The following is a 6,172-nucleotide window of genomic DNA, read 5'->3' as shown; positions in this document are numbered from 1 at the left end:
CAAATGTTATTGTTATTTTTGTTACTTTTTAAAATTATAGAAAAATACATGAAACAGGAAATTTACCATCTTCATCATTTTTAAGTGTACAGTTCAGTAGCACTGAGCACATTCACATGGTTGTGCAACCATCACCACCATCCATCCCCAGAACTCTTCTCGTCTTGCAAAACTGGAATTCTGTTCCCATTAAACACTGACTTCTCATTCCCTCCCCCAGCCCCTGGCGCCCACCATCCTCTTCCTGTCTCTATGAATCTGACTCTTCTAGGGACCTCCTATAAGTGGGGTCAAACCGCATTTATGCTTTTGTGACTGGCTTCTTTCACCCTGCATGACGTTTTCAAGGTTCATGCATGCTGTAGCCTGTGAATTTCCTTCCTTTTGAAGACTGAATAATCCATTGTATAGATGTGCCACGTTTGTTTATCCATTCATCTGTCAATGGACACGCGGGTTGCTTCCAGCTGTTGGCTTTGGTGAATGATGCTGCTGTGAACATGGGTTCACACTGCTGTTGTCACTTTTTTTTTTTAAGATTGTATTTATTTGAGAGAGAGAGAACCAACAGTGAGGAGGGGCGGAGGGAAGGAGAGAGAGAGAGAGAGAGAGAGAAGAAGAAGACTCCCCACTGAGCAGGGAGCCTGACCCAGGGTTTGATCCCAGGACCCTGGGATCATGACCTGAGCCGAAGGCAGCTGCTCAACCACTGAGCCACCCAGGCGACCCCTATGGTTACTTTTTATCATCCATTCATTCAAGGTCCCAGGAATTTTGATATGCCAATGTTCAAACTAAGGGTATTTCAGGAATCATTTCCATATAATGTGGGAGTATAGAGGGATTCCTCAAAAAAAAAAAAAAAGAAAAAAAAACCAGACTTCCTAAGTCAAAGAAGGCAGCTTTGCTGGATGCTCAAGATGTTGGTCCTTCCTAGAAGGAGTGGTCCTCAACAAGGAGGACAATTTAGACTGCCCCCTCTCTCCCAGGGGACATTTGGCAATGTATGGGAACATTTTTGGTTTGTCATGACTGGGGGTGGGGTGCTAATGGCATCTAATGGGTGGAGACCAGGGATGCTGCTCCACATCCACTGCACACAACAGCCTTGAACTATGGAGAATGATCTGGACCCAAATGTCAATAGTGCCAAGATTGAGAACTAAGCCTTAAAAAGATGGCATGCTTTAATTCTTCATTGCCCCATTCTACACTAGCTCAGAAAGGCAGCAGCAGAGATGAGACCTCAACATGCTATTCCAGGATCTCATGGGAGACACCTTGGTGACAGGTGACATCAGAGAAAGCAAATAGGTATCAAGAACTATGAAGGGTCTGGGATTTCACCTTACTTGCAAGTTGGCAATTTAACCGGCCACCGATATGGATGCCTGCAGAAGACACAAGTCTCCAGGGTCAGAGACAGAAGACTTTATTACTTGTGGTGCAGGCAGCATGAACTTCCTATTTGTCCTGGTTCCTCCTAAGTCCCACAGAGACCACGTGGGTGAACCCAGATAGCCACTGGATGCAAATTGTGTTTTACTACAGCTGAGGAACTCCAAGCTGACAAATCCCAGTCCTTTCCAGTAGATTACAGACAAACCTGCCCTACTTATATCTCAGAGGGAGGCATTATCTTTTTTATATGGACAGTAAACAAACCTGCCCTCTGCTCTGCAGTAAGAAATTCTCTGTCTTCTGTGGCTGTTTGCTATACAAACATCCTTGAAAAGATAGCCAGAAAAAAATGTTGCCCACACCACTGCTTGTGAGCTGTATAGAAATGCCAAAGCCTCAGAGAGTTGTTTCTCAATAGCAGTAGCAGTGACACCCAATGGGTGGTGACCATTGTCTGTAAGGGTAACTGGGGCTGGAAGCTGGGGTCAGCAGCAGCCCTGGTCTTTACCCATTAGATGTCTGGGAGCACAGAAGGCTGCCCAGGGTACAGTGTAGTGGTTCAGTGAATAGACTCTAGAGCCAGACAGTCTGGCTTCAAATCCTGGTTCTGTTACTTTTTAGCTGTGTGGCCTTGAACAAGGACTTGACCTTTCTGTGCTCCAGTTTCTCCTGCTATATAATGGTAATAGCTCTTATAAGGTTATGTGAAAATTAATATGTGAGCTTACATATGCAAGGCACTTAGAAGAGTGTGAGCAGATTGAGAGCCACGTCGGTGTTAACTATAATTATTATTAATTATCATGACAATGCCACAGAGCTTGTGGTCATGCCTGTTTTTTGGCATTTGTGGGCAAGCTCTGTAACCCACACAGTTCCCTTGGAGTCTGTCTCAGAGATTTCTGGGAGGACACAGGGACCTTTGCTCCCTCCTCCCCACACTGACTTAATAAACAGGGCAGTAGGGCTGGAGTGGTGGTGGTTTCAGGTCCCAGGGAATCAGTCAGACTTCAGTTCGAATCTTGGCTTTACCATGTGCTTTCTGTGTGACTGGTGAGCAGCGTCCCTGTGGAGGGGACTCCAGGTTCTTACTACACAAGGGTCTGGATAAAGGGTCAATAAATCTCCCCTCACACAAATACCACACACACACACTGCATGTGACCCACCCGGTATAGACTCTGGGTCATCTTTGCCAGTGCCATTTTGATTATCATTGTTGTCATATTATTATCCAATGAGAAAGACTCCAGAGGGTATAAGATGAGACCTTTGCTCTTTTCCACCAATACTAAGTTCATCCTGGCCCTCTCGGTCTTTCTGCATGCCTCAAACTCCAGGAGACACATCAGGGCCCCCCCATACTCTCCTCGGCCATCTGATGTTTGAGGGCTCATTTCCCACCTACCACACTCTTCCCACCTGTCTCTCCAGTCAAGGCATACTCCCCTCCTGTCAGACCTTCTCACCTGTGGTCTTTATGTATGCAACACCTGTTTCTACCACCCCACCTCTCCATCCTCCTTCAGACCTTACTTCAATTGCCACCTCCCCAGGGAAGGCTTTCCTTACTTCCATCCAAGACCAGTCAGGTCCCCCATGCTGCACACACCATTAACATTTTATCAGACATGCTCAGTGCCTACCTAGGCACCCTGGGCTCCCACTATCCCCGCTGGCATGGAAGGCCTCCTTCCTGCACCTGCATGGGAGTGGGGGAGGGGGAAGGCGCCCCATGCAAGGGCACCCACCTCCACACATTAGCTACTTTCAACCAAGGAGGTTGGGGATTGGTGGATAAATACCCATTTTTCACCCCCACCCCCATGACCCCCACCACTATTGCCCACCCCCATCAACCCCTAGGACTCTGAGGAGTGTTCTGTGCTGCACTGCCAGAGGTCTCCTGGGGGACTGCACCCTATTGTCCAGAGAAGTAACCGGCTTCAGTAGGGCAGCCTTTACTGGCCTCCTTCCCTTCTCTGTCTCACTTTCCTACCCTCTACCCATGTTTCCTTGGGTTGCCTCCAAAATAAATTGTTTGCCCTCGAATTCTTGCCTCAGCATCTCCTTCTGGGGGAGTCCAACCTAAGGCAGCAGTTTGCCCTATTATAATGAATTCCATATCTATTTGTAGTTGTTGGTCATCTCTCCCCCTGGATTGAGTCCGGTCCACTGCCATGTCTTCAAAGCCCATATAGTGTCTGGCACATAGTAAATGCTCAATAAATGATCCCAAGTTTCACGGCTGTGAGGTAGCCAGGATGGCAGCTGGTCACTCGACGCTCACCAGCATCCACAAAACCCATTGTTGGGGGCGGGGGCAGGAGTTGACTCCTTCTGAGCTGTAAAGGCCCCACATGCCCCACAGCCTGGACAGCTGGGCCAGCCCCCCAGGAACCCTGGATGACCCTTTCCAGCCCTGGTCATCACTCCTCGGGTGTCCCTGGAGCAGACACGCAGAGAGGGCACAAGTCCCAAGGCTGCAGGGCAGCCTAGTTGGGCTCTAACACCATTCCCGGACTCTTTCTCCCCTACCCAGTATCAGATTCCCCCTCGGGGAGCTCCCTGAGCAAAAGGACATTCCAGTGACGAGGGTCTACCCTACAAGGCCACCGAGCTAGCCAGCAGCTCCTGAGGGAGGGATCCCTTTCCTGAGCCAGTAGTGTCAGGCCTGGAATTAGCTACACCACCTGTGGTAAGGCTGGTCTCGGGGACTCCCAGGAGGCGGTGGTGGGGTAGGGGGTGGGGTGAGGGGTGGGGTGGAGGGAGGAGGGAGATGACCTCTGATAACTCGGTCTGAGACAGTCAGAGGATAGGAGAAGGGCACAGAAAGACATGGGGGCAGGGCATCTTAGGATCTCCCTCCAACTCTGTCTAGAGGCATCTGGGTCCGGTTCCAGCTCGGCCATTCACAAGATGGGTGACCCTGGGTGGGCGACTCTGGGTCTCAGGCTTCCTCCTCTGTAAATGGGAATAAATACAGTCTTCTACCTCCCAGGGTTCAGAGGACTGAAGTGAGTTGCTTTGAGTGGAGTACTCAGCATGGCACGTCATTATCTATCCCAAGTCTTTCAATCATCACTGACATTCTCCAAGACGCAATTATGATGATCTGTTTGTATCATAAGAGGAAACCAGGTCTGTGCAGCCAGGACGTTGGGAGGGGTGGGGTATGGGAGAGAGATGGAGACAGAGTTGGGGAGGGATCTGGGCTGAGTCCTCTTGATTCCTGAACATGGGGAGAAGCCAATGTCCTTGGAGTATGAGAAAGGTTCCAGAATGTTCAGTTTGCTACTGTTTGGGCCCCAATGCTGGTGGGGGAGGGACAGGACTTCTCAATGTGACAAAAAAAGGAAGCTGGCTTAAGATGGGCAGAGAGAAGCAGGGACTCTATATCTGGGCCTGACACCCGTGCTCCCCAGCGATGCTGGCCACTGCCCAGTCCTTCCTTATCCCACTCCTTCTGTGGTCTTGGGCAGGAAACACAGAAGCCTCAGTCCTATGTCATCCCACATGGAAGCTTTGATGGTGGGTGGCATAGGGGTCCAGGGCTCTGTCTAGGTGTCCAGGAGGGCTTTCTGGAGGAGGAGCCATCTGATCTGGACTTTAAAGGATGAATAGAGGGGCACCTGGGTGGCTCAGCCAGTTAAGCGTCTGCCTCCAGCTCAAGTCATGATCTCAGGGTCCTGGGGTCAAGCCCCACATTGGGCTCCTTGCTCAGGCGGAGAGCCTGCTTCTCCCTCTCCCCTCCACCCCCACCCCGCTCTGCTTGTTCACTCTGTCTCATGCTCTTTCTCCCAAATAAATAAAATCTTTAGGAAAAAAAAATAAAGGATGAATAGAATTTCCTAGTGGAGAAGTATGGGGTACGGGCAGTGGTATGTGAATGCATAGGGGTAACGGTTCACTTTAATTAACAAGAGTTCTCTGATCTCCTAGAGGACACCCACAGACAAGGCTGAGGCACAGGCCCGCCCCAAAGCAGCTCACAGTCCAGAACTGACAACAGAACAACGTACTGTGCACACACAGGCAACAGAACAACAGTAGGAGGTGCCACATTCTGAAACGTGAAAGGCTCTCAGTGTTCATCGCATGAAAAAAGGAGTGAATACACCTTTCTGAAGGCAGATTGTTGGAGGACAGAGGAAAAGCGCAACGAGGTGCGGGAGGGTACTCCTACCTACAAAGGCCTGGAGGTGGGGAAACCACAACCCCGCCTGGGAAGCAGTACTGGGGAGAGAGCAGTGGGTAGGAGTCTGGGTGACAAGATGAGCTAAGGCCACCTCCTGTTCCAGTGGTGCTGGGGAGCCACAGACGGACACTGAGCGGGGAAGCGAGGGTGGTGCCATCTAAGGAGGGCATCAGGGCCTGGTCTGGGCTGGCCTTGGCCTCCAAGAATTTCCAAGGCATGATGCAGGTCAATCTCACGCTGGTGATGCTGGCCCACAGGGGCAGGGTTGATGACAGAGAGACAGACACAGGAGAAGACAGAAGGACAAGGGAAGAATCTGAAGGGATAGAGAGACAAAGACAAAGAGATACAGAGAGAATCCGAGAGAACAAGACCACGAGAGATGGGGAGACAGGGAAATGAACAAACACGGGGTGGAGAGACACAGAGACAGAGAGAGACATAGAGACGCTCATTGGAAAGGAGACCAGGGGAGAAGATGATGAGTCAGAGACTTGCCAGATAGAAGGGGATAACCCAGGGAGCCCCCAGAGCAGTGGGAAATGGGATGGAGTTCTAACTCCCAACACCTGG

Source organism: Canis lupus, chromosome 20 (genome assembly GCF_003254725.2).
Source record: "Canis lupus dingo isolate Sandy chromosome 20, ASM325472v2, whole genome shotgun sequence".
Taxonomy (NCBI): Eukaryota; Metazoa; Chordata; class Mammalia; order Carnivora; family Canidae; genus Canis; species Canis lupus.
This window is presented reverse-complemented; position numbering follows the sequence as displayed.